The sequence below is a fragment of the Petaurus breviceps genome, unplaced genomic scaffold (genome assembly GCF_028583685.1).
Source record: "Petaurus breviceps papuanus isolate PSGF00001 unplaced genomic scaffold, PetGlider_PUasm1.0 90784, whole genome shotgun sequence".
NCBI lineage: Eukaryota > Metazoa > Chordata > Mammalia > Diprotodontia > Petauridae > Petaurus > Petaurus breviceps.
In genome coordinates, this window is record NW_027187345.1 from 4,796,492 (window position 1) to 4,807,187 (window position 10,696).

The following is a 10,696-nucleotide window of genomic DNA, read 5'->3' on the forward strand; positions in this document are numbered from 1 at the left end:
GGTCATCAATTAGTTATTTCTAGTCTTCTATCTTCTAAGAAATCTTGAATGACACTGATATGTGTAATGGGAAAAAAACATAAAAACTAATACATTGTTGGTGAAGATGGGAATTGGTCCAACCATTCTGGAAAGAAATTTGGAAATACGTTGTCACTAAAATGTCCTTTGACCCAAAGATCTTGATGCTAGGCATATATCCCAAGGAGGTCAAAGTCAAAAAGAGAAGTACATTATATACAAAACATTTTTGGGTGCACTTTTTGTAGTAGCAAAGAATTAGAAACAAAATATTTGCTCATTAACTAGGGAATGACTTAACAAATGTAGTAGATGAATATAATGGATTATTACTGTGTGGTAAGAAAAGAATACAGAAAAGTCTAAGAATATTATGTGAACTGAAGTAAAGTGAAGAAGGCAGAACAAAAAAAGAATAAAGTCAATGACAACAAGGAAGCAGGAAAGAATAAGCATTAATTAAGAACCTTAACAATAATGATAATAATAATTAAGATAATAACATTTACTTAGTGCCTACTATATACTAGGCACTATGCTAAGCATTTTACAAATATTATCTGATTTGATCCTCACAACAACCCTGTGAGGAAAGTGTTATTATTAACCTCTTTTATAAGTTGAGGAAACCAAAGCAAACAGAGGTTAAGTGACTGCCCAAGTCATACAGTTAGGAAATATCTGAAGTTGGATTCGAACTCAGATGTTCTTGACTCCAGGCCTAGTACTCTATTCACCATGCTGCCAAGTAGCATTTAATATAACAGAAACAATATAAGTGGAAAGAAAGAACAATCAAAAAATCTAAACTGAATGCTATGTAATTATAATAACCAAACGATTCCTAAGGAGACACAGAATAATGTAACTTCTTTTCCTTCTTTGCACAGGGGCCAAACTTGATTGATATTTTGGGTTACTTGTTCTGAACAACATTTCTCTTTCCACTTTCTTTTTTATTCTTTGTGTTAAGGTATGATTTTTTGAATAGTGGTGGGGGTGGATTATATCAAAAAAGAAAGATGATATAAAAGATAAACAATTACAATTTTAATAGATTAAAAATCTGAATGAGTAGCTCACTATATCTATATAGTGTTGAAAAAATTCATAAATACAGTCAGTGAAGCTATCCCTGTTTGTTTCTTTGTTTGTTTTTGTGGGAGGGATAGTATTATGTGTAGGTGGTGGGGAAGAGAGCAGGATGTTAAAAGGAAGAAGATTACCCCCAAAGATTTAATAGCAAGGTCAACTCACAAGCAGCCAGACCGTAAGTTGAAGCCAAGGAACAACAACAAAAAAAAAAAGAATAGAATCCAATGCTGATCAGATAGGAGAAATTAAAAGTCGAAAAAAGATATCTTTCAAAAACATCCCTGTTCATTTACAGCTCACTGTTTGTACATTTCATTGTATTTTGCCTTGAAGTCTCCAATATAAAAAGGATGATAAGGATTTTAGTTTCAGCACTTTCATCAGGAGGGAAATAAAGCTGTAAAAGTATTGTACTCTTGGAGCTTCCATTACTTATAGATAAAAACATATAGTGAATGCCCATCAGGCATCAAAAAGAATCAATGGAGCTTTTAGCAAGCTATGAGGGTTGTTTTATAATACCTATCTGACAGGTTTCAGGTCTCTTTTCTATATTATATTTGAGTTTGCATATTTCCTGGACTGTGGTAGAAGAAATCTACTTTATTTTTCTTTCTTTTCCTACCAAAAAGATGCTTCAAAGGTATCATTTATGTCCAGTAAATAGAATATAATGTCCAGGTTTGGGCTGCTCCAGAAGGCTTTAGGATATTTCCCTACAGGCCTAAAGCAGAAATTCAGCTTAGACACCATTAATTAAGTTCATAGGATGTGAAAGGCTGAAGAATTGATAATAAATATTTTTAGAAATACTCTTCGAGTTTATAATAAGTGCCTGTTGGTTGAATACAAGTATCTATTTTCATCTTCAGTAACAATGGAACTATCACATTTGAACACTAACACCTCAGTCTCTGATACAGAAGTAGAAATAGTATTTGCAAGAGGAAAGTTGGGAAAAGCAGCTAAACCAAGTACATACTCAGGAAATCTGTGTTGGGGCAACACAATCTTAGGAGCACTGAGGAATCATTATATAAAATATCTCAGGACGGGAAAGATAACAAAGGAATGGGGAGATCATTATTCCCAAAAAATGGGGTTTGAAGAGATTTCAATAATTCCTGATCCATACCTATTTTTTCATCTGTATAAAATCTTTGAGAGCCAGGATGATACAGCAGATATACAGCCAGACTCGACATCAAGAAGACAACAAAATTATTATGTAAATTTCTTTTTTTTTTCTCCTCCATTTTCCTACTTTTTTGGACTCTTCGGAGGCCATAGGAGAAGCAGATTCTCGGAGCCTTTCTTCTTTAAAAGGACTGCACTAAGGTTTACCCTGAGTTTGTTCTAATCCTACTATAAGAAAAGATAGTATAAAAGGAACACTGGATGTATTGCATGGCCTTTCCGAATATTTATGGACCTTTTGGGGTTTATAGATAAATAGAGCACCAGATTGACAAGTACAGATTAGGGATTGCATAGGTAGATGATGACACACATTAATCACCCAAAATATATTGTCTGTTTATGATTATAAGGCACTATGAATCTTTATTAATCCAGTTGCTGATTTGGAAGTAACCTGGGCTTTCTCTTGCATTCCTTTATCGCTGAAAAGGGGAGTAAAAGTACTTTTCCCTTCTCCAATCCCCTTCCATTCTGCATGAACTTTATGATTGTATGGGAACCAACTTCAGAGGGAATGTCAGAAAAAAAGGCCAGGAAAGGCAGTAATAACTATCTCTGTGGAGAAGTTTTTTTTTTTTTTTCCTAATCACCTAAATATATTAAAAACTGCAAGGAGCTATATATTGTGTATGAATAAATAAAGCACAGATGGGAGACAAACCAAAAGAAAATTCATTCTCATCCCCTATAAGGAGTAAGTCCCAAAGTAATTATAGTGATTTTCATATTTTAACCTTTTATTAATATTTCATATACTAGACAATGATTCAAGAAAGGTAGATTGCAGAAAGGGTGAAGCCAAAGGTCACTAAGCCTAAAAACAGTGGTCAAAAATAGTGAGACATCATTGAGGAGGTAGAATAAATAACTCAGACTTTTGCAGGCATTGAACCCTAGTAGTCAAAGGGGATATTTCAGCTTGCTTATAGGTTGGCAATACCACTACATGTGCATCCAGAGGGAATAATTTGAGTACAGTGCCACCTAATTGCTACCTTAGGTAATGTACCCTAAGTTGATTAAAAAGAGTCAAGATCAAACACTCATTTCAAAGGAAATTACAAAGTCATGGAAACAAAGAATTGGGAATCAAAAAAAATCGTACAGTAAAGAATGTCAAATATCGAAGACTATTAAAAAAAAAGAATGTGGAATGAACAAAACAGGACCACTAGATTTGTCAGTTAGGATGCATTCCTGAAGAAAGGTCTAGTAGAGAGAAGAAGGAAAGCCAGATTGCAGGGTCTTAAGTATGAATGAATGAGTGAGAGGTGAGGAAATTAAAGCAATATTTCTAGAAATCTGATGATGGAGGTGGGGGAAATGATTTAAAGGATGATAGCTCAAGGAAAAGACAAGGTCAAGGGACAATCTTTTGAAGATGGGTAGGTCTAAGAGTGTTTGCAGAGGGGAATGGGCCAATAAATAGAGAGACATTCAAGATGAAAAAGAAGGGTAAATGATGGATGGAACAACATCCAAAAGAATATGAGGGAATTAAAAGAAGCATGAAGTTGGAAAGACGTTAGCTTTGACACTGAAGGCTATTAGACTAGAGGAGAAGAAAATCATGGCACAGAGAAGTTTTCAGGTGTGAAGGAGAAGGAATTAGGCAGCTCAAATATGATGGCCTCAGTTTTTAAAGTGAGAAGAGAAAGTAATATGCTGAGAAAGATAATAGGTGTTGTAGACTTGGGTACTTGGAGATATAAGAGAAAATTCGGAACAACCACTGTGAGACTTGTGACATCCACATCTTTCAAACCTTAGTCTTAACATTTCCCAAGATTTCACTAAAAATTATTAACTCTTAAAAATATAATTTCCTCAACTCCACCCAAGGAAATTTCACATAGAGTCATACTATATGGGAACCTTTGTTGCCTAACTTCTCCTAAGTACTTCATTGACAGAAGCATGAGACCTCAAAGAACCTTAGCCTGAAAGCAGCTATATATAATCATCTAGTACAACTTCTTCATTTTATAGATGAAGAAAATTTTACAGATAAGCAGGGAACAAATGAGAGTAGTTTGAGTCTATATTTAGCATGGGGTAATTTCAAATAAGTCTAAATTGATGCATAAGCATATATTTGGTCTGTATAATGTTCATGTGGTGTGCATAATGTGCATAAATTTAAAAAAATCTTTGTTAGGGATTATTTATAGATTACACAATATTTCCCCTTCGGCTAATATTTTTATTGAATTATGAAAGAAAATATAAAATGACTGCTGTCAGGCTAAATAGTATGGAACTAATTCCCTTAATTTCATTTAATTATTGCTATATACCAGTTGATTCTCCTTAGATAATAAGAAATAATCAAATCATAAGAATTATATCTTTAATTAAAACAAAATATTAATTTCTGACAGTTCTGAAAACCAGTAGAGAACAGAGAATTAAAATGTAATTTCTGTTTTATAGAGCCAGAGAGTTATTACAGTATTTGGTTTTTTTGTTTGTTTGTTTAATATGTGAAGGATTACAAATGGTCAGCTAAAAAGCCTATTTGTTTAACCTTGTTCTTCTTTGGAAATTATTAGGTAGGCCACTATTACTTATTAACCTGCTCCTTACATTTTACCCTTAAATTGTGCATTCTCACTTTGATATTCTATATTTAATAAATAGACCTGCCATAAACTTAGACTCAAATGGATTGAAAACTGAACAAAAAAGTGAAGCTTGTTAATTAGTGCTCATTCAGGTTTCTCAGACACAATGTCCTATTCTATATACTATATAAAACACTGTAAGTAGGAAAATTCAGTGCCTCTTTCAAGAGTAAAAATTAAATTGGATGGCATTGATGTATACAGTCAAGTACTAATTGCTTAATGAGCTGATTTTTCTGTCTGTGGACGACCAAGATCCCTTAGTTTTTCATCTTCTTGAAGTCTTTTTAGCCATCTCCACCTCCATGGCCAATAGCTTTAGAGTACCCCAAGTACTTTAAGATATACTTGAGAATGACCATTTAGGAGAATTTTCAGGTGTTTGGATTGCTCACCAGCACCTGGCCTTGCCCCAAACGGAACCATGAATTCAAGTCAATCACTTAAGAGCCTACTATGTGTCAGACACTGTGCTAGCTACTAGAGATACAAGGACAAAGACAAAATAAGCTAATTACTCTAATAAGGAGAAACAATTTAAAAATTATAGAAATTTGTGATGTATATATCATGTAAACAGAAAGTCTTTGTGAGAGAAATGGAAAATTAAGAAGGGGAATCAAGGAAAATACTTAAGTGGAAGATGATACCTGAGCTCAGCCTTGAGTGGAACTGGAGATTCTAAGAGGGAAGAGAGAGAGCAAGCCATGCAGGGGGCAAAAGTTGTTGTTGCTGTTTGTCCCTTGTTTTTGAAGAGGACTATGATATCAGAGAGGTGATGCCATACTAGTGAATTGTATCTAACTGAGAGAGGGCTGTGCAAAGTTACCAGCCCCACTTTCTCCTCCAGAGCCATCTGGGTCCAGTGGCAAGATATAGATTAGGACAACAGAAGATGGCCCTAGATGCAGTGGAAAACCTTAGTGTTTTTAATCTAAAGTCTTTAATAGGTTTCAGGAGATGAAATTCTGGGTAATGAAAACAACAAGTATGCAAGTTTGGCAAGGCCAACAAGGACATTAAAGAGAGTGATGAGGAATCAATCTAGAAAAATAATTCAGAGCCAGATCTCAAAAATCTTTAAATTTCAAAGAAATTATATTTCATCCTACATAGAGACAGCCACTGTATCTTCTTGAAAAGGAGAGATATGGTGTAAGGGTTATGGGATTTAAAGATCTTCCATGCCCCGTTGGACTTGCTGATGTAGCAGGAAGGGGCGGAGCAAGAGGAAGCGGAAGCCAAGCTAGCGTTCCTGCGTTGGCTGGCGGTGGTGGTGACGGCGGCAGCAGCAGAGGCAGTGGCAGCGCGAAGCCCTTTTTGAGTTAGGACTGCTAAGGACTTTCTGCTAAGGACTCCTGCTGAGGACTGCCAGGGGCCGGAGCTGCTGGGAGCACGCTTCCAGGATGCTGGGTGGTTGCTGTGTGTGGGGAGAGGAGGACCTTTGCCTGAGGTAGCCTGTTCTGTTTTAAAGGCTTGAAAATGTGGGTGCTTTCTACTTTATCTACCTGTGCCAATATCATAACTACTCTGATGGCTTTCACTTTCTGGTTTTGGGACTCGGTCTTTTGGTATCTTAATAAATTTTCTAGTTTATTTCCTCATATGGCAAACATGACGTATTTTGTAATGGATAATTATATCAGCATATTTGTAATCTCTATAGGCATTGTGAATATGGCATTGCTGATACATATGGTCAAACCTGTGTTTATGAAATATGAATCTGACAACTATACAGAGGGTGGATTGGAGAAGTCTTAATAAGGGAAAAGAGATATGTTAGCTTTTGCTTATGTGAGTATTACTGGTGAGCTATATATGTTTAACACTTTGAAATCTCAAAGAAGGAGAAGGAAAACAAGGAGAGAGGTCATGAACTCCCCTTGCTAAAATAAACCTATGAAGAGTTTCTCTTCAGAGCTTTCCTCATTGGTACAAAGAATTAGCAACTGGGTTTTTATACTACTATATATGAGATTTTTTTTAATTTTGGGAGCAAATACCTACATCAATAAGACCACAGATCTAGTGGAGTAAAGAAAAGTTTTAGAGAATGTGAATATTTCATCAGAATTAGGTACCCATAGAAGAAGTAATGATTTCATTTAATTATGGAAAAGATAGGATTTCAAGGGATGTTTGAAATGGTGAAAGGGGGACAAGTAAGATCATTGCAAACTTAGGAAGAAGTATGTCTGAAAATTCCTGCATATATCCTTATAATCTGAATTCTCCATGGAAACTATTCTCTCTAATGTTGTTAAAGATCACTTTCTGTATAAAGTTGATATTTTCTCAGTTCTCCTAATTCTTAACCTCTCAAGCACATTAGACACCATTGGTTATCCTCCCTTCAAAGATGCTCTTCTCCTGTTTCTCTTCCAGCCCTTCTCCTCATACTTTCTTTCTTTTCTTCTGTATTAAGTTTTCTCTTTTCTCTCTTCTCCCCTCCCACTTCAAATAGGTAGATAGATATACATGTGTGTATGTATATATGTATGCATATATACATACATAGATATATGTGTATATATGCATGCATACACATGTGTGTCTGTGTGTGTGTTTTGCACAAAACTCTGCCATTGGTCCTAGGTTCTTCTCTTTGTTCAATCCCTTAGAAAATTTCACCATTCTCACTGTATAAAATACTACTTCTGTACTCCATTTCTCTACCATATTGTAAATTCCTCATGGATTAATTATAATCACCATTCATTTATATACTGCTTTATCACTTGCACAGTACTTTACTTAGAACAACCCTGTGAACCAGAAAGAGCAGATGTAAGGTCTCCATTGCATTGGATATGTCATCATTGTGGTTTTATTTCTCAAGATACATTTAGAGGAACTTACAGTTTTTCTGGTTTATAATCCCCATGCCAAATATGCAAATGAAAAAGAGCTACTTGACACAGTATTCTGGTATCAACACACCCCCCTTCCCGCAAGCATGAAATTTATAATTATAATGGTTATGGGAATTTGAAGATCTTCCCTGTCCCTTGGCCCCTTGATAGGCTTAGGTGAATCTGAGAACCTTCCCTGATTTGAAAATATATTCTGCCCCCTAATAAGCTGAACGTGGTCAAATAGAGCCTGTGGCAGGAGGCTTGTTTTTCAGGAATGTCCACACCTTGTTACTTTGTGATTGGGCAGTGGGTCAAGAGTGGTGTGACATTCTTTGATCTAGGAGAAGGCTATGTGTACTCTGATGTGAGGTTTTGCTTTGGGGTTCACTTTGGAAAGAGTTGTGTGATTTGGCCAGATGAGACTCTGGGCAGCTGTTGAGCCCTCCAGCTTTGAAAACCCAGAGGTTGGTGTTTCCTGCTCTGGTAACTAACTAGGTATGGATGTAATGGTCAGACAGCTGGAAGCCTGTCTGCTGAACTGTGTTATTTTCTGTTGTAACTTCTCTTTGTATTCTCTGAAGTTCAGGGTGCTGACTTTTTCCCCTGAACTAGGACAATGATATATGTTTGATTGATTAAAGTAAGAGTGTTAACCCATTTTTAGTTGCTTTCCTTTAGAAAATCAGATCTAATAACTGTGCTAGCAGCCATCCTTGGTATGCTAGGATGCCTGCTGCTACAATAATATTAAAGAAGTTAAGGTTTATTGAAGCAACAAGGTAGTAATAGTGATTTACACTGATACTACACTGTACTGGTCACAAAACACTTTAATAACAATAAGCTTTTGAGATACGTAGTAAAAGTATTACTATAAAAACTTTATTGAAATGAAAATGGTAATAAAGTGACATGAAGTGACTTGCCCAGTACCACAAAGATAAGGTCAGCATCAAGATTTGAATCCAGATTTTTAATGGATTGTAAATTCAGTGTGTTTTCTACTATTTCATAATGTGAAACAAAATATAAAACCTTAGAAATAAAATCTTTAATGAGCAAGACTTTCCTGAAAGTCTTTCCAAATCCCCAGTTATCTATAGCACATGTGTCAAACACAATCCATGGACCACATGTGGCCCACAACATTTCTGAGTGTGGCTGAAACATATTAGAATAAAATTGGGAAATATTTAACAAAATAAATACAAATAAAATAAAACACAGATAATATATGGTTTTCTAAGTAAAGATGTGGCCTACGGGGATCCTTGTGTACTATTTAGTGTCCCCTGCTTCTAATTGAGTTTGACACCAGTGGCCTAATAGTCCCAACTATTATGGTTCCTCTCTTACCATGGTTTCCTGTATACGATTTGAGGTGTTGCTCTCTAATGCTTTCTCATTCCTTCTGCTTATTATCTGCTAGTAAAGCTGTACAAGCTTTTATCTATCTATCTGATTTTTTTTTTGGCTGAACACCACCAACTGTTGCATTCTGTCTTCATTCTACAGGTCTTGCTGTCTTTCTTAAGGTGTCTCCAGATTGCAAGTCTTCTCTGTTTTCAGCACAAAGATTTCTTCCCAAACTCTTGCGATAAAGGGGAAGGCAGAGATAAGTGTTTGGGGTTTTTTTTTGTTTGTGTTTAGTGAGGTTTCATATGAAAAAGAAGGTAAGTCACATAAGCTTTAAGAAAGGCATTAGGATATTGAGAACCAGTGTTCAGGCAAAGCTCATAAATCTGAATTTTTGTGTTAGGGATTAACTGTGTCTATACAAAGGAACATGATTTCTTGAGTAATTACTAAAGAAGTATGTGAACAAGAACCTGAATCTGGAATCTAAAGTCTTCTAGGTCTATTTATTTATTAGCTATGTGAGTTTGGACAAATTACTCAACCTTTCTGGGATTCAGTTTTCTCATTTTTAAAGTGAAATAATTGGGCTTAGTGGATTCTAAAATTTATTTTAGTTCTAAATTTATGATTTTGTGCTTACATGAGTTCATTCAAAATAGATAAAGTTTCTATACAGGGAGAAACTGAGATGATGTGAACAAAAGATATCAATAAAAGCTATTTTTAAAAGAAGCTTATTTAAAAAATTAAAAAGTTATGGACCAATGAAAGGATCTTTTTTTTTTGCTATGTGAAGTTTAATAGGGAGATCAAAGATGGATAGGACCATTGCTTGGGGTGGATGGAACTATGGAAGGAAAGTAGAGCTGAATTTGGAATTTTTTTTACCTTCTTTTTTCTCTGACAAGGAAAACAATCTTTTGACTGGGAAAGATAGAAACTTATTAAATTACTTGGAAATTATTAAGTTACTTGAAAACCAAGACAAATGAAGAGATGGTAAGAAAACATGTTGCTCCCCTCAATAATTTCGAGTCATAAGACCATCACTGGAAATGGAAGCATGGTGGATATCATTGCTGATGTATAATCAGTTATCTTCTTAAGAATGGAAGAACATGTATTTTCATAAGTGTACAAGGACAAATCTTGTCTTAATTAAAAAAAAAGAAAGAAAGAAAGAAGTAAAGTCCTTAAACTATAGTGAGACTGAATTCAATTTCTGGTAAAATTCCAAAATTTCCTATTAAAGATATGGTATGTATGCATTAAGAAAGAAAAGCAGTGAATACTATGAGGTAACATGGGATTACATACATCCTTCCAGACTAACTTTATTTACTTATTGACAGCAGTAATCAGTAATTAAATCTTCTCCCTTGGTGACTAGTACTGTGCTTCACAAGTATAGATACAGATATGGGGGGGGGGGGAGGAGAAAGAGAGGGAGAGAAAGACAGACAAAGAGAGAGGGAGAGGGGGGAGGGGGAGGGGGGGGGGAGAGAGGGAGGGAGAGAAGGTAGGAGAGATATGGGGGAG